General features: G+C 41.7%; 1 long non-coding RNA gene across 1 annotated transcript; it reads right to left on the bottom strand.

The window, feature by feature from the left end:
- Nucleotides 1-7: 7 nt before the first annotated feature.
- On the bottom strand, nt 8-17407 carry LOC122670463. Its single transcript, XR_006334211.1, has 3 exons — nt 17394-17407; nt 2121-2125; nt 8-135 (listed from the first exon to the last, which is right to left on the bottom strand). It is a non-coding gene; the product is annotated as an uncharacterized LOC122670463 (long non-coding RNA).
- Nucleotides 17408-19015: the final 1608 nt, after the last annotated feature.

Here is a 19015-nt window from a genome sequence, read left to right as displayed (position 1 = left end):
ATTTTTAACTTCTAAGAATTATCGTGTTTGAATTTGTACCATCAACCTAGACCCGTGGCCATCACCTTTATTTTATTAGGATGATCTCTAGAATCCGGTTTTCAAGAGGGATTTAAGAGAAAAGCTACTGTTATTCTGTGTGTTTTGTTTTTTTTGTCATTTCTTCCGCAGGTAGAGATTTTTGTGTTTTTTTAAGCTATATTTCTATTCATCTCCCCTTCTTTATTAGCTTTCTCGTTGCTGGCTTTTCTATTTCAACTCTGCAGCAAATATGGATTGTTCCATCGGTCCAAGTTTTGAAGTTTAAGAGAACGTTAATTGAACAGAGTTCAAGGGAAAGAAGTCTTGCAGCTGTGTCTCGTGTTCTGCGAGTGAGGAAGCATGAATGGCATCATGTGATCCACGTTTTAAGTGACCTTTTGGAGTCTTTTTATGCCATTTAAATTCAGTAGCACAAAACAAAAAACAAAAAAAAAAAAAAATTCAGTAGCACAAAATAGCCGAACGTAGGAGCGGGAAAATAGCATTAGCAGATGGTTCCCACTACCTTTTTTTAAAGTCCGGAGGAAAACAGATAAAACAACAATCAAAATATAAAGCAGTACTACAAATAAGGTCCGGAGGAGAGGAAACCCAGCTAACGTCAGTCTGCGACAAAAATAGTCTCACAATGTGCATGGATGAATTGCATTGACTTCAATCAAAAGATTACCAAAGCTCAAGCCAATCTCTGAATGCGCGAGTGATGGATAATTCCTTCCCACTAGAGAGTCCGGGTCAGTTGAGGAGAAAGGAGAAGGATTCGTGATTCACCATAGGACTACTTCCACAATATGACGAAGAGAGCTAGAACTACCATCAAGACAGATGAGACCCAGCTCACAAGTGCGATAAGGGGATGTAGAATGACCCCAAGAATCCTCACGATATAACAAGAAGGACCCAAGGATGAGGAAACAAAAGCCCTCACTAGGCCCCTAATAAAAGACTGGAACTCAAAATCCTCGCCACCGTTAGCGGTACCAATAAGCAATGCCCAAAGGAGAGTGACACAATAAACGAAATCCAGATGTAGACGAAGATATGCCCAGCAAGCAATAACAAATAAGAAAGACAATAAAATGCTTAAGCAGTTTAAGAGAGGATTGGAAGAAGTACATGAATAAAGAGCTCTCTCTCTCCTGGGGTACAGAGAGAAAGATCAATAAAAATGAGATTAGTGAATATGCATCATTGATACGCTAAGAAATCCCATAATTAATGCATCTGATAACCCAAACATGCCTTGATGCTTCATGATAATAAATGCATGTTATTAATTATGGTGGTGGATCTAGAGAACCGGAAAAACTTGCAAGATCACCGGAAAATAGTTGCGGAGGAGTAGCTTGCTTCTACGCTAGTCCCCAATCCCCACCCTTCGAGAGAGGGCTTTCACGACAGTTTTCTTCAAGTTGAAGTATTATGGTTCCCTACATCTGTGGAATGTATGGAGTCATTAGCTAACATCACTAGTCACATGTTCTGAATAGGCTCACATTGAACTCCCACTATCCATTTTGTTTCTTCTTTACTCTTCTTTACTTCAATGATACTAACAAACACAGTATCAAAGCAATCTCTGGGAGGAATTAATAATACAATAAAATAACAATAGCAAAAGAAAAATGCAAAAAAAAAAAAAATCTAACACATACAGAACAGAATGATTTTACATACAACCAAAATGGGGTAGGTTCATAACAAAGTAATAAACCAGAGCTTCCACTATTCTGATGAAGAAAATTACCCACCATCACACACATCTCCTTGTGAGATTAGGCTTAAAAAAATAACAAAATCTGATCTAAGGGATTTGTTCTACTTGGTTTGAGAGTATGGAGAGCCAGATGTTGATATCAACAGTCAGATGTTCTTTGCATCCTAGCTGATTTCAGTCATATATATGTTCTTAACAACCAAATAACTAAGTATAACCTTGGTTTATAAGTTTTTTGGATTAGATTGGTGGAAAGCTGAAGTTTTCTGGATTTTTATTTTAGTTCCCTGAAAAGTCATAAAATTGAGATCTGCTACAATCTTGCTCCAAGATAGTGTTGATGTTTGTGTACTCCTAAAACACATGCTACGGAATCTTGTCTGATCATATCCAATTAGATGAAAGTTGTAAGAGATATTACCTTCACCATGCTGGAGAACTACTTGACTAAAACGGTTACATAAGTAGAAACAGTCAACTAAGTTTGGTGATATTCTCTATGGAATAGAATGAAAGTTTCAATTAAGGAGATTAATAACAAGTTGATTATCACTTTCTACACAGAGATAATGATATCCGTGTAACTCGACTACCATAAGATCTTGTCGAATAGCCGTTGCTTCTACCACGTACATAAGCATAAGTATGCCCCACATATCTTGCAAAGCAATTAACATTGGAACTGACCATCATGATTTCTTAATACCAACTCCAATACCTGTTGGACCTAAATTCCCCAAATACACACCATCCACAATAACTTTGACGACATTGGTACTTGGAGGAGTTCAAGCAATATGGAAGACAGTCCTTTGAAATGTTGAGTTAACGATTGTAGAGCTACATAAACTCTGAAGCAAAAACATTTGAGAGATAAAAGATAGTGTTTACGTTTCTTCATTGGTGTCTAAATATATTATCAGTAAATGTGATCTATATGTGCTAAATTATAGTAGACATTAGAGCCAATCTCATATTATTAATGGATGATCACATGGGATGAATTAATAAGCAGACAATCCACTCTAAAATGCTTCATGTGCTAATCAGCAAGTAGAATCCATCTCTACGTACTCCTAAGTTCCTGAGAAAAACGACAGTTCTTAAAATGATGATCCATGTCTTGAGAAGGATGATCATAATGTTGACATTGACTAGGAATGTTGAAGCCCCATAAATTCAGAAGCTTTGGTAATGGCACTTATCCAAGTAAAGTTTCTAAATGAAAATTTGTACTTTAGGAGCAATAGAAAGATGCCATGTTTTTTGCCAAATGTGATTAGGAGGAGAACAGATGTTTGAATTGATAATCTGTAAGCAAAATCATTTGTATATTCCCCATTGGCAATGACAGCACAAATATATCAAGAATTTTTTTCAGCTATATCTAATTGCCACAAATGATAAATCAAATCAGAATTCCAGGAATTGAAGGAGTCATCAATTAACTTATCTCCCAATTAGGGGGGGTTGTCTAAGGAAGTGGGAAAGGAGCCGAGGAAGTTGCAACTCCTGGAATCCATGGGTTAGTCTATGTATTAATAATTCTTACATTATCCACTTGATAAATAATCCCTTTAGAAGAAAGGAATGTGCCCCCTATAATTGATTTCCACCCTTGAAGCACTCATAGGACAATCTACATGAAGAAAATAGCGGTAGGGAAGTATTTAATTTTCATCAGTCTACCCCAAAAAAGAGGAATTCAGATTCAGTAGTGTTCCCAATAGGAGTGTAAGTTTGGCCCTGTCGGCTCAAGCCCATCTTGAGCCCGAACATGGCCTAGGCTTGATTTTTCAACCTTGAGTGCAGGTTAGGGTTGAAATTTTCAGGCCCTATGTTAGGGTCGGGTTGGACCTGGGTTGAGGCCTCGGGCTAAGCCCAACCCGGCCTGGCCCTATGTTAGGTTATGCTTTACAATTTATTGTTAACATTTTACAATTTTTATTTAGTAACTAATTATCTATTGGTTTACCAAAAAAAAATGGCTAATTATCTACTGAACGGAAATTTTTACAATTTTAAGATTAGGGTAAGTTTTTAATCCAAAGAAAAGTCTATTAGTTAAATAAGTATGAAACAAACCAATACTCAATCACATGTGTCATTTTTTTAATACATAGACAACGTAAATGGCAAAAAAGCAGGGCAAGTCAGGCCAACCCGGCCCAGCCCAGCCCAACCCAATCAGGATCACTCAGGGCTAGGTTGGGCTGGGCTGACCCCGGGAGGGTTGGACCTTGGCTGAGATATCTCAGCCCGACCTAGGGTCGGGTTGGGCTTGGGTTGAGCTAAGAGAACTCTGGGTTGAGCTAGGATTTTAAAAACCCAACCCAACCCCGGCCCTATTTCACCACTAGTTCCCAAACTTTCTTGGCTAAGAGTGCTTGAATGAGTTAAGAACTTAGTTAGTAAATACGCGTATTATATGCGTACCTGAATTTTTAAACGTATAATACTCCCGTTCCCGTATTTTCCCATATTTTTATAAAAAAACATATTTTTTAATCGATCGAGTATTATACTCATATAATAAGCGTATTATACATTTAAAAAAAAAAAAAAATACCCAAAAGATTAGAATTTAGGGAAACGATTTCACTTTCCCTTTCGTCCCTTTCGATTTGCGTTGAACATCCAACCGTAGCAGGCAACACTGTTGCCGCAACAGTAGCCGCCCTCCATCTCCAATCATCCTCCCCATCTCCGTTCAACAAAGCGGCACTTAAGTCTTGTACTCTCCTCTTGTTTCTCTGGTCTTTGAACTTTGATGGTGGTAGTGAAGCAAATGAATCTGGTGTGATATTGGTGAGAACGGCTCAATCTCTATTCTATTTTATTCTTGTTTTTCTGTCTCTTGTAGCTAATGTGTACAGTGGAGATCCATATCTGGAACTCTGTCTCTTGTCTTGTGTTGGTTAATTAGTGGGAACTCATCCCCCTTCACAAGAACACATCTGGTTAAAAATATATGATTATCTCATTGTAGATAGAAAGAAATGTAATGTTGGAAGAATGATTTAATGATAAGGTAATCAACTTGCTCATCTCATTTTCAGACAATCTACATTCATTTCTTGTAGATTATTGATATTTTGGTATGTTAAATGATAATCTTAGAGATGTTATATAGCATATTATATTATTGTGTTTATTTTAGTTCATAAAATTATGATATTATTTTGTTTATTAGGTGATGAATGCATGTTATATAATGAATATATGTCCGTTTTTTTAAAAGTATTATTGCCGTCTATGCCGTATTATACCTGTATTAAACGTGTACCGTATTAATACCGTATGCATTTTATGAAGCCGGATTTTTGAAAAATATTATTACCGTCTAGTCCGTTTAATTGTTGTACGTATTCGTTCCCGTTCAATTGCCGTTCCCGAACTTACTAACTAAGAGTTAAGAATGGTGCATCAATGATTTTTAAGACGAATACCTATTTTTTCTTGATTTGTGGATGGTTGTCTTCACTAACTGGAGCATTGTCTATTTGCTTGATCCTTACTCTGGCAATAATATGTTTGGGATTGGTGATCAGGGCTCTCATTCAAGGATATAAAGATTGGGATATAGGGTTAGAATTGGTTCCACCTACCAATCCTCACCAATTCACTGGTATAATCTCTCCTTTTGTCTTCATCATAGTAGAGTTGACTAGACTCTGATGGACCACTAAAGGCCTGAAATTGGAGATGTCATGGTTGTTTAAGCCTGACCAATTTCATCCCTCGATCTTGTTCAGGCCCTAATCAATGGATTGGTAGATTTAAGACATAATATCAAATCAATCTCTGGCTAATCCCATTATACATTGTCTTGTCTAGCTAATCCTTATCCAAATACTCAAAACCTTGGTATGGGTGGGCTGGTTCCGGTTCCTAAATGGTTCCAAGCAATCCAATCAAAATAAAAAATAAAAAAATTCCCTATAACATGCTACATATATTTAATAATATTATAATAAGATACTAATTTCAATCACACGAGATATGCTTCATTTTTTTTCCTCAAATCACATAACTAGTCTATATTACCTCTTGTTTTGTATTAATTAATAACTAGAAACACCAATTTACCAAATAATAATAATAATAAGTAGGAACACCACCACCCTCATAAGTTATGATTATTTTAAGGTATGCTCTTAATTTAGCATTCCCAAATAGACCTTAAAAATTTACAGCCAAATCTTTGGTAAAATAGTATATGAGACAAGTGGTACCAACCAAAATTGGAAAAAAAAAAAGGGTTTGACCTTAGCTCTCATGACTTCGAGCCTTAAATTAATGTTGGGATATGAATTTATTCTGGTTCTACCAGTTCCACCAGTTCCTAATTGGTAGATCCGGAACCTGACCAATAACTTATCGGTAGATCCAAAACTAGAACAATAAGCTATTGGGTGGGTCTGTTCCGATTCTAATCCGGTTCCCAGTTTTGATCCAAAATTGGCACCCCTACGCCCAGATGGCATCCACCATGAGTGGGTACCCTCAACTTTTATGAATTTTATCTTTTCTAGTTTTACCACTCATCCACCACAACATTCTTATTTCAACCACATTAAGTTTTTTTTTTTTTGGGTAGAAGCCACATTAAGTCTGTCTAACTGTATTTTATTATTGTCCAACGTTCATTCTCATACTTTACCCCAAAAAAAAAAAAAAAAAACACATTCAGTCTCATACGTCATTGTTGGTCGTATAACTGTTTTATAAAAAGGATGTGTCGATCATACAAGACTCCTGATGCGTCCCTCCATTTCATCCACCATATTCTAATTATTTGTATAATATCATCATATATTTCTCCTTTATTTATGATTGAACCTAGGTATCTAAAGTTAGCACTTTATGTTAACTCGCTATCATCATTTTTCACCACATCACTCTCAGTCATATTGTTACTAAAGTTATACACATATACTCTGTTTTTATTCTAATTATCTCAAAACCTTTTCATTTCAGGTGATCTCCGTAAATCCAACTTTGCATTTATCTTATCATTTTGGGTAAATATCACCCCCCCTCCCCTCTAAGTATCCATAATATCTAACCTCTCCCCCAAGTTTTGAATAATTATAATGCCCTCCCCTACTTTTGAAAGATTCTATCAGTTGTACCCTAATAGTTAAAGAACACCATTAAGTGATGACGTGGGCATTTACAAATTTTTTAAAACCCCATAATACCCATAATGTAATTTTATTCCAATTTTGCCCTCTTCAACCCCAAAACCCCTTCTGCGTCTTCTTCCCCCTAAAACCCCTTTTGTGTTTCTTCCTCTTCTTCTTCCTTGCATGCCCCACCTCTTGCAACATTGCCCCTCTCCTTTTTCTCTTTCGCAAAAGCGACGAACACCACCACCCCATTTCCTCTTCTTCCTCCCAACTTAGCCTACTTGATTGAAATAGCCACCCCTACTTCTTGCCTCAATCGGTTGCTAGTTGTATATGCTCAGACCGCAACCGCTGAAGAACATGTATGTAAATTAAACCTGTTATACCAAATAACAGTCCACCAACAGGAAAACGACACATGGAGGGAGACTTGGGTCACACGACACCTAACAAAATGCTCCACATTCCTAGTTGGACTCAAACTACTGACGTGACTATAACGGGAAACAATCCCATAACTTGGGGGACACGGAACCAACTAAACAATCATGTGAGAGACGTACGAAAACAGGAATCATCACTGCCTCGGTAACCATAAACCCTATATATAGAGGAAGGGGACCACAAAGAGGTACGTTCACTTTTCAGGCTCTGACTCTTTCTGTACCCTTCTCTTACTGTTCTATCGGGCTGACTTTGGCATCGGAGAGTCCCCTCTCGGAGTCAGATCCGGGTCTTCTCTTCAGTGCCCCTTCACCTCTTGCAGGTCTCCATGTCATCCAACTACATTCCGACAGCAACAGATTGACATCGTCAATGGGAACAGAAAGAGCAGAGGCCACTATGGTGAATACCAGAAATACTCAACGATCGACATCAAACAATGAGGCTGAGAACAACAGTAGCCGGAGCTGAGCCATTACACCCCTAGAGGATCAACGCCTGGCACCGCTAAACGCGAATCGCGACGGGAAGACCTTAAGGGGCGAAACCCAAAAGATAAAGCAGCAACAAGGTCATCCAAGCCGGGCCTTACCCCCATTATATCCTCAGGCACCGGTGACTCAAGGCCAATTCCTGGCCCTTCAGTAGTAGGTCAAGAGGCTGACTAAGGCTCTTGAACAAAACTCGAAGGCCCTCGCGCAGGCTGCCTATCATGGGACCACTCCTATTCCTCTGCGAATCCACAGTCAGGACGAGAATAGCGATAAAAGCAGTTCGGGCTCCACCCATGCGAGCTAGCACAGCCACAACCGGGAGGTCGAAAAATAGAAGGAGAAAGATGCCGATCAAAACGAGGCACATTCAAAGCATCAGCCCAAGGATGACCGTGAAAAGGGTAGAGGACAATTAGAACAAACAATTGAAGGACCTCCAGGAGCAGATCCAGAAGATGGCCGAGAGACAGCCATTGCCCGAGAAATCTGTCTTCTCTGGGAAGACAGCACTCTCGGATTAAATCATGGTTGTCCCCTTCCCCAGGGAGTTTAAAATGCCAGCATTCGAATACTACGACGGCACCACCGACCCTGTTCAGTACCTGGAAGGCTTCAACTCAATAATGGATTTTTGTGGGGCCTCTAACACGATCATGTGTCGCGCCTTCCCTCAACATTGAGGAAAGCCGCCAGGACTTGGTTCACTCACCTAGAACCAAACTCCATTCATGAATTTAGGTAGCTTAGCACAGCCTTTGCCTCTGCCTTCACGAGTAGTCGGAGCTACAAGAAGACACCAGTGAGCTTCACCACTGTAAAGCAGAGAAGTGGAAAAACTCTGAGATCCTACCTAACTTGGTTCAACCAGGTCAAGTTGGAAGTAGAGGACCTTGATCCCAAGGTGGAATTCACTGCTCTACTTGCCAGGATCCGCGACAAGGACCTCAATTGGGAGCTCTGCAAGAAACATCCTAGCAATCTAATGGAACTCCAGGTTAGATACGAAGAGAATATGACAAGCACTGTCCAGCCAAGTATCTAGATGGGAAGAACCAGCAGAGCAGGTCAGCCCGGCCAAACACCTAGACGAGCAGAGTTGACAAAAAAAACTTACTCCCATACACCCATTCTGTGTTCAAGGGAGTGGGGGGCATCTGATACGTCCAAAAATAGCAAGCCAATAAGCGGCCGACACATAGTAGGATCTTATCAAGTAATCCACTAGAAGGACAACGCAACACGTGTCACGAAGCTTGCCTTGGGGGGGCAAGCAACTGATTCATGGCACAACTCAAAGAGCAATTGAAACCAACATCGCATAAGAGAAGATTCTGTTCCCCACTAGGAAACATCATCCCTCATTAGAGGGAATAACCAACTCCACTCCACCACGCGTCAGATAATGGAGGTAAGGAAGACTCCCAATCGCCTCGATAATCACTCTAGGTATAAAAGGGAAGAAGGGACCCAGGTACGGTATTTGGTCTGGCCTTGATCGGGTGGCCTTTTTTCTCTCTCCTCTTTTTTTTGGTTGGTCAGGTCTGCTCATCTGGATGCTTGGCCGGGCAGAACTGCTTGGCTAGTTCTGCTCTTTAGGGCATCTGGCCTGGTAGATCTGCTTGGCTGGTTCTAGGCATTTGGATGCTTGGTCGGGCAGACTGCTCGGCTGGTTCTGGCCCTCAGCAACGCTAGGCGCGGCTGGGCAGCTGTTCGATGCATTCTGGTCGTATGTGGCACTGGACGTGGCTGGGCAGACCTGCTCTGCGCGCTCTACTCGTCTGTGGCACACGGTGTAGGGAAAAACCCGACCAACCTGAACCCGTGCTAACCAGCCCTGAGCCCGAACAGGGTCGGGCCAGGCCTGTGTTTAATATAGGGCCGGGTTGGGTTTAGTTTTTATTGGCCCTGGCAGGGCTCGGTCAGGTCTAGGTTGAGGCCTCGACCCTGGTAGGACCAGCCTGACCTTGTATTATATACTATATATTTAAAAACATACAAAGAGAGGCTCGCGTTATAACGGTTAAAATTATTCTACCATGGCCAATTGGTCGAAGTTTCAAGTCTAGTAATAGCCTGTTTCTGAAAAATTATGTTTTTTTATAGCTTAGGCTTTGTTAAGTGGGTAGACTGAGTGGGCTTTGTTAGTTCCACAAGCTCATGGGCAAAGATATTCAGGGCTGGGTCGGGCTTGGGAAAACCCTGCCAGGGTCGGGCTGGATTGAGGGTATGCTTGGCCCTGGCAGGGCTGGGCTGGGCTTGGGTTTAGGTTAAGGCTCCTAGGGTTGGGTTAGGGTTTAGTGCAAGCCCAGCCCAACCTAGACCGTTGACACCCCTAGCGGGGCATGGTCGGGCAAACTGCTCAGCGAGTTTTGGTCATTTGTAATACTAAGCATGGCTGCATGGGTGGTGACGTTCCATGCTTGTGTCATTTAGCCGCATTAACCCATTTGGCCTCCTTAAATCGGTGATTTTGGAAATCCGCATTGATTACTTTTACTTGTACTTTTTTTTTGTCAGACCTGCATTGATTATGGAAACTGAAATCAATTAGGAATGTGCCACGTTTGCCCTTCTAGTGGAACCTTACAGGCGTGACTTCTGGCCTTCCTTCAATCTCTATAAATCGATGGGGGCTCATTCCTTTTTCACTTAAAAGTTTTTTTCTATGCATCTTGGTTATCCTTTGGTGTCCTTGGTAGGCCATCGCTTGCTTGGGTTGTTTTACTTTGCTCGCTCTAGCTTGGGTTGCTCTGCTCTATCACCAGTAAGTTGTTCTTCCCTTAATTTATTTAATGGCTTTTGATATTGGGGCCCGTCTGGCCACCGAGGTTCCCCTCAAGGATTCTTCATCGAGTTTTGACTCAACGGGAACACTGTCAGATTTGGCCTCTGATGGGTCGAGTGCCACAGGTGAGGTGCATTCCCCTATTGTTTAGTTGAAGAGGATGGGGGTGAGAACTTTACGGAGGCTCATGCCACAGCTGCGGCATGGGCAAACCCCATTTGAGGTAGCAGCGAGGGATGTTCCATGTAGCCTCAAGGAAACTGACCTGGTTGGGATAAGGGATTTGTATGGTATCCCTGACTTTTAAAATTATGTTTCTCTACAGGGATTATTTGGAGGCCGATCTTCTTCTGCCGTTCCATGACTTCTTCATTTTGTTGTTCCACTATTATAAGTTAGCCCCTGCCCATTTCACTCCAAATGTTTGGTGTCTGGTCATATGCATATTTTTCTCTCGCTTAGAGAGAAGGGTGAACATGGATCTGTTCATTCATTATTTCACCCTGTACAGTCTTCCCGAGGGCGATGGTCGGTATTATTTTTGCCAGAGAGACGACATTAAAATTCTTGACAGGGTTAAGTCGTCAATCCATGGGTGGAAGAACCGATTTTTCTTCATCAAATCCGAGGAAGGGTTTTCTTTTAGTATCCTGTGGGTGGCGGTTGTTTGCGACGAGGTGAATGAAAAACCTTTTCTCGATGCTGAAGATGAAACCTCGTTGGCTCTAGCCAAGTCGGGCAGCTTGCAACAGCTCCGGTCGTTTGAGATTGAGAAGGAGTCTATCTTGGTTGAGTGTGGGTTGAACTCTGGTGAGTTCTTAGACTGATTTTCGCAATGCATGTTATTTGTATTTGATCTAGTACTAATGCTTTATTTGGATTTTGCAATGGTGGTTGAACAGATCCACCATCTCCCTCAGGAAAACTGTACAGGGTGACACAATGAATGAATAGATCCATGTTCACCCTTCTCTCCAAGTGAGAGAAAAATATGCAAAACACAACGACCAGACACCAAGCATTTGGGGAAAACTGGGCGGGGGGCTAACTTATAATAGCAAAACAACAAAATGAAGAAGTCATGGAAGTGCAGACGAAGACCGACCTCCAAATGATCCCTGTAGAGACACATCTCATCCCGGTTCCTAAAGCTGGCCCTTTCCCCATCCTTTGCCGCCCTAATTCTAAAAGAGTCAGGGATACTATACAAATCCCTGGTCCCAACCAGGTTAGCTTCTTGAGGCTACATGGAACATCCTTCGCTGCTACCTCTAAAATGGGGTCTGTCCAGCCCGTAGCTGTGGCACAAGCCTCCATAAAGTTCTCACCCTCATCCTCTTCACCTGGAAGGGAAGGGGATTGCGCCTCACCTGTGGCACTCAACCCATCAAAGGCCAAATCCGACCGTGTTTCCTCTGAGTCAGAACTCGATGAAGAATCCTCAAGGGGAACCTCGGTGGCTGGATGGGCCGAAATATCAGAAGCCATTAAATAAATTAAGGGAAGAATGACTTACTGGTGATAGAGCAAAGCAACCCAAGCTAGGACGAGTAGAGCAAAACAACCCAAGCAAGCGATGGCCAACTGAGCACACCAAAGGATAACCAAGACGCCAGAGAGAAAAAAATTTAAGTGAAAAAGGAATGAGCTCCCACCGATTTATAGAGGTTGAAGGAAGGCCAGAAGTCACGCCTTTAGGGTTCCACTAGTAGGGCTGACGTGGCATATTTTGATTTCAGTTTCCATAATCAATGCAGGTCTAACAAAAAAAAAAAGTAAAAGTAAAAGTAATCAATGTGAATTTCCAAAATCACCGCTTTAAGGAGGCCAAATGGGTTAATGCGGCTAAATGGCATAGGCAATGAGATGGAACGTCACCACCCACACAACCATGCCCAGTGTTGCAAATGACCAGCCTGCCCAGTGACGCGTTGTGCCACGGATGGCTAGAGCGCACCAAGCAAGTCTGTCTAGCCACGTCCAGCGCCGCATACGACCAGAATGCACCGAACAGGTGCCCAGCAACGTCTAGCATCACAGACGGCTAGAACCAGGCGAGCAATCTGCCCGGCCAAGCATCCAGATGCCCAGAACCAACCTAGCAGATCTGCCCAGCCAGACGCCCTAAAGAGCAGAACTAGCCGAGTCGTTCTACCAGGCCAAGCATCCAGACGAGTAGACCTGACCAGCCAAAAAAAAAAGAGGAGAGAAAAAAGCCACCCGGTCAGTGTCGGACCAAAACACCATATATGTCGAAATACCTATCATTTTGAAGCTCTCGACAAGCCCTATACTATACACCGCTAAAGGTGATGATGTACACGCTTTTTAGGCCATTCAGAGGCGTTTTGAGGCTGAAACAGCACTCCGAAGATTTCCCACATCACTTTTTGGCCAAGATCGGGCTTCAGGGGAGAAAAGGATTACTCCCCAGGGCCCCTATGGCGCCCCACGGAGTGGGGGGCATCTGTTATACCAAATAACGGTCCACTAACAGGAAGACGAAACGTGGAGGGAGACTTGGGTCACACGACACCTAAAAGCATGCTCCACATTCCTAGTTGGACTCAAACTACTGACGTGACTATAACAGGAAACAATCCCATAACTTGGGGGACACGTAACCCAACCAAACGATCAGGTGAGAGACATACAGAAATAGGAATCATCATAGCCTCGATAATCGTAAACCCTATTAAGAGGAAGGGGGACCACAAAGAGGTACGTTCACTTTTCAGGCTCTGACTCTTTATGTACCCTTCTCTTACTGTTCTGCCGGATTGACTATGGCATCGAAGAGTCCTCCCTCGGAGTCCACTCCGGGTCTCTTCAGTGCCCCTTCACCTCTTGCAGGTCTCCACGTCATCCAGCTACATTCCAGCGGCAACAAAACCAAATAAAAGTAAAACATAAAAGCCTAATCCAATAAAACCCTAACCCAATCATAATCGACTTCATCTTCTTCCCTAAGCCCTTTTTTCCCAAAGCTGCCGCCGCCCAAAATTGCAAGATATTTATTTTTTAATATGTTTCAGGTCACCGGAGGAAGGGTAGCTCCACCTTGGCGACCTCTATAAGGCTAGCTATCTGTCGACCATAAGGGGGGAGAAACATCAAAAGTGGGCAAACAACGGCTGCACCAAGCTTGCAGCCTAGGCCGCATGCTGCCTGCAAGTGCGGACATCATGTGGCTTGGTCTGTGAATGTGTTGCGTGCACTAATGCTTCCTGTCGTCTTAACAAAACACTGGTTTTTCAGGTCCCTAGTGAACTATTCACGGTAATGGCAGCCTTGGCTGGCCAAAACATTTTTTTTTAATTCACATACATGTTCCTTAATTAGAAGCTTTGCCAAACATTGTTTTTTTTTTCTTCCGCCAGATCTAATTCAAGGAATTTATCTCTCAAATAATGGTCTGGTGCTGGAATCTCTAAGGCCTGGAATCCATAGGGTTTGGAATTACCTATTTAATCCATAGAGATGGTCTTACAGGTTTAGTATATTAAAGAAGAAGAAAAAGAAAAGAAGCAGAGGGGAAGAAGAGGGTTTGTTTGGTGGCAGCCATGGAGTTTGGAGGTTTGAGTTGGGTTTTTATATTAGAAAACGGAGAAGATGAGAGATGAAGGAGAAGGAGATGATTCGGTGCATTCAGCCATGGTGGAGGAGAAGAAGAAGAAGTTGGGGATTTGGTGGCTGCGGTAGTTAGATGGGTTCGGTCATGGGTTGCAATGGGAAGCAGAAGAAGCAAAAGAGAAAAAAAAAACATACAAAAAAAAAGTATGAGGTTAGCCAATTAAAGGCTTCTGCCTTTTTTAACTCCAATTAAAGGGTAATATCATCTTTTGAACTGCTGTTTTAACACCGTTAGCCTCTTAGGGTATGATTGATAGAATCTTTCAAAAAAAGGGGAGGGCATTATCATTATTCAAAACTTGAGGGAGGGGTTTGATATTATGGATACTAGAGAGGAGGGAGATGATATGTACTCTATCATTTATTTCATTCACCAAAACAATATCACTTGCAAAAGGCATACACCAAGGGATCTAATCTTGAATGGTTGTAGTCAACTCATTCATGATTAGTGCAAGCAAATACAAGCTTAGATTTGAACCTTGGTATAATCCAATTCTTAGTAGTAATTCACTACCCTAATTCCTTAGTTCATATGCTAGTCACTACAGCATGATACATATTTTTTAATGGGTAAATTACATGTCCCCCCCTGGTTTTCAAACGAAACTCAAATCACCCCCTGTTTTTGAAAATACTCATCCGTCCCCCTCTACAGTAATGGTGTTAGTCTGCCGTTATTTATTGGTGTGAAAGGACTATTTTACCTTTGTAGTAAAACATTAGAATTAAATTTACAATACTACCCTTCAAAATCTATGTTAGGGTGTTAAGGGTAATTTAGGGATTTAAATTTATTTAATTGGCTAACATCGTCACTTAATAGCAAAAAACTAACGGTAGGACTAATTTGTCATATTGGGGTCTAATATAGGGGCTGATTTGAGTATTTTCAAAAATCAGGGGGTGATTTGAGTTTCATTTGAAAACCAGGGGTGACGTGTAATTTTCCCTTTTTAATTATGTCCACATATTTATTCAAATCATTTTAAAAAAAAAAACTGGTCAAATTAACTCTCTAGGAACTCTATCATAAGTTTTTCTAAATTAATAAAGACCATATGAAGATCTTTCTTATATGCTCCAAATCTTTCCAGTATCCTAAGCAAATAAATAGCTTTCGTGGTTAACTCCTGGCATAAGAGCAAATTGGTTATATCCAAAATATTAGTTTCTTGTCTCAAGCGAGCTTCAATTACTTTCTCCAATAATTGCATAGAATGACTCATGAATTTAATTCCTTTATAATTGTTACAGTTTTGAATATCACCTTTGTTTTTATAAATCGGTACCATGATGCTTCTACTCCATTCATCCGGCATTTTTCCTGTGGTCAAAATCTTATTAAATATCTACTTAGCCACGATAAACCACAAATTCCTACACTTCCAAATGTCTATCAGGATACCATTTGGACTATTATTTTAAATTTTTTTTCATCTTTTTCAAGGCTTCTTTTAATTTAACCACCCTAATTTTCTGTATATATCTATGATTTGTAGTTTATTGATGGTTATTATATCCTCCTATGTAGACGCTGATTTTTTGTCACCCCCTAATTGGCGATGATGACAACGGGACATGGACGATGGACGACGCACTCTCCCTCTTTTCAGATTCAAAGATACCTGACCCATAAAACCAAGAACCATACTGAGCACAAAATGGCCCATTTTAGGCCCAAAAACAAGGAAAAATGGCAGTGCGCTCCCACGGCGCCGTGGACTCTTCCCACGGCACCGTGGGGATGTGTACCGAATTTCCACGACGCCATGAGGGGGTGTGACATCAGCCTGCTGACATCACTCTCGGCGCCGTGGAGGACTTATCCGGCCAGGAGAGAGAAAGGGTCCCTCCTTATAAATAGGAGGGTCCCCTCCCACATTTCCCAAGGAATTTTGGGTGGAGAGACCCTCCCCAAGTGATTCCTAGCCTCTTTTCCCCCCTTTCACCCTCATTTCCCTTCCTTCTCTCATGAGTGTGTGAGTGCTTGAAGTTTTCTTGTGGCGGACAGATCCTTCGATTGTCCCTCTGAGTATGGAGCGCTTTGGCTCCTTGGCTTTGGTATCCCGTCTGTGCACGGATAACCATCGAAACTCCTTTGTTACAAACGTTATTCTGTCTGGTTACTCTTTTCCAAATCATTCGAAAGAGCTGTTACTCTGCCGAGAAAGAAGCAGCGTCGGTCCATTCGTCCATCTCCTCTGAGCCAGGGGCATACAACCATACATGTATAATTATTGCATTTTTGTTGATCCAATGTAGTCCTTTCATATTTTACCGTTTTAGTCCGCATTTTTCACATATATAATGTAGTTTATTATGCTTTAGTTCAATTCATAGCATCTGAATGTAGTTCATAATATCCCCCATCCCCGTAATAAGAGAGAGACAACATTCGTCCTTATGTAGCATCTAACACGAGAGAGACCGGCTCGGCGGCGAGGTGGGTGCCTAACACCTTCCCACACTCGTAACTGACCCCTTACCCGAACCTTTGGTCGGACCATATGGAGTCACGTAGCCCGATTTCGCTCACCACGGGTAGGGCTACACTTAATGGGTCCTAGGCCCTAACCCTAGGTGGCGACTTCTCATTATATTAGCATATTTTAATGCATGATCCCAATCCCCCATTTATCGATATCATACATTGACAATGTTATCCACATCCATACACACACACATGTATCTCCCAAAACCCTATGTCGCCATATACCACAAAGGGCAAGGGCCGAGGAAACCTTCGTCCCGAAGGACCGCGGTACTTACAGTGGCGACTTCACTGGGGACGTGGTGGGCAAATGTCCACCCGAGGTCAAACTCTCTAAATAGGTACTATCAATAAATGACAGAATGTTCTCTCTAAACTTTTATAAAAAAAAAAGAGGAAAAAAATAATGATAATAAAAGAATAAAAAAAAATATATATATAAAATAAAATACAAAAAAAAAAAATAAATGAATAAATAAATACCATAATATGTTTGTCTGGCTAACCCTTGTGTGTACTAACCGCATCATGCATAGTGCTCGAAGTGAAATCAAACGGCGAGGGTACTCTCTGTCGTGCCTTTACCCCCGGGGAGGTGAGGCACGTCATGCTAAGTACTCTGAGATCGGATGATAGCCGCTTCCTGTACCACTTTCTTGCACACATACACTGCATGGAAACTCCTCTTACCCCTGTAGTTAGTCGTTGGACCCCATGAGTAGTCATGGGTAATTCGCGGCAAAGCTACAACCCTTGGTATTTACTGTACGAGTTTAGAATCACCAATGAGGGTATTCACTAGTGTGCTGTGGAGTGCTTTGCCACTCAAAAAAGGCACTAGCTCGATTACTCTGAGTTTGTGTGACCTATTCTCCAGGTATATCAAAAGAACCATGTGCCTACAATTCGCGACCACGAGCGATAGGTATATCAGTTCTGTCAAGGGTGGCCTTGTTCTGTCCTATGGAAGCCTACCCATTACATGCATCATGTAGGAAAATAGACCACATATGATTAGGGTACGACACAAACTAACCTTTGTTAGCTGTAAGAAAGACCGAGTTTAGGGTCATTTGACGATTAACCTGGTTTTGATATGAGATACCACCAAAGATAAGGAATTCAATAGTCCCACGATGGTCCCTCAAAGAAAAATGGAAGTCCACTTCCATATAATGGAACCTTACATGTCCCTTGAGAAAAAAAAGAAGGCATCTCATCTTGACTCCAAACATAATCATCAATAACCCGGTAACTAGGATCTTTCTTTTGTTTGTTTTTTGTTATTGTGTTCAAAAATGCTTGGGCAATGACGGCATTCGAAGCCTGGTCTCAGAGGAGTCTGCTGAAACTCTGATGACCACTCCGATTACTTGAGTCGAATAAAATAATAAAATGAAACAAATGTTATAAAATACCAAAAAAAAAAATCATAAAAAAAAAACTCAAAAGGAAAAGATAAAAAAAAAAAAAGATAAAAAAAATAAAATTCTTCTTTAGCCTTCTTAGGGTCTAAACTAGGTATTCTTCTCTCTTTCGTAGAATCACGATTCCGTCCTTATCCATCTGGGTCCGACGCGACGGAAGGTTGACTCGAGCCAACCCACCATTCTCCTCAAGATCCCTGATTCCTTCTCATTCTTCTAGTTCATCTTCTGAGATATCACTTGTGAGTAACATGAATCCTCCGGAGGATCACCTGTCTGAAAGTCACGTCGAAGATCGAGTGGATAGGCTGCAAGTAGACATGGCTGAAATGCGGCAACTCATGGCACAACTAGTTCAGTCGGTCAATGAACTATCTAGGGGCGGATCCATAGCTGGACCAGCAGAGCAAGAAGTCTGAAAAACTAACCCCGCAACTCTTAAGACTCCAATCATCATACCAATAGAAGAAGGGGAAGATAGCCACCCTATGGATCCTCCTGAGACTGAAAGGGAGAAGAAAATGAGAGAAAAAGTAGCCGAGCTAGAAGTGGTTGTCAAGGGCAAAGTCAAAGAAAAAGATGAAGAAGACCTGGTGTTCTTTCCCGAAGGGAAAATCCCCGAAGATTTCAAATGGAAATTGGATAAGTTCGACAGATCGGGAGATCCTAGGGCTCATCTCAAGATTTTTACTACCATTGCCAGATCATGGGGACTTTCTAAAAACCAAATGGGACAGGCGTTCTTGTATTCTTTGGCCGGATCTGCTTTGAGGTGGTTAACCCAGCTTGATCACACCCAAACCCAATCATGGGCCTCTATGGTTAAAGCCTTCACTAAGCAATATTC

This window comes from Telopea speciosissima, chromosome 8, assembly GCF_018873765.1.
Source record: "Telopea speciosissima isolate NSW1024214 ecotype Mountain lineage chromosome 8, Tspe_v1, whole genome shotgun sequence".
Lineage (NCBI taxonomy): Eukaryota > Viridiplantae > Streptophyta > Magnoliopsida > Proteales > Proteaceae > Telopea > Telopea speciosissima.
Note: the sequence above shows the minus strand (reverse complement) of the source record. Positions and strands in the feature narration are given on the sequence as shown.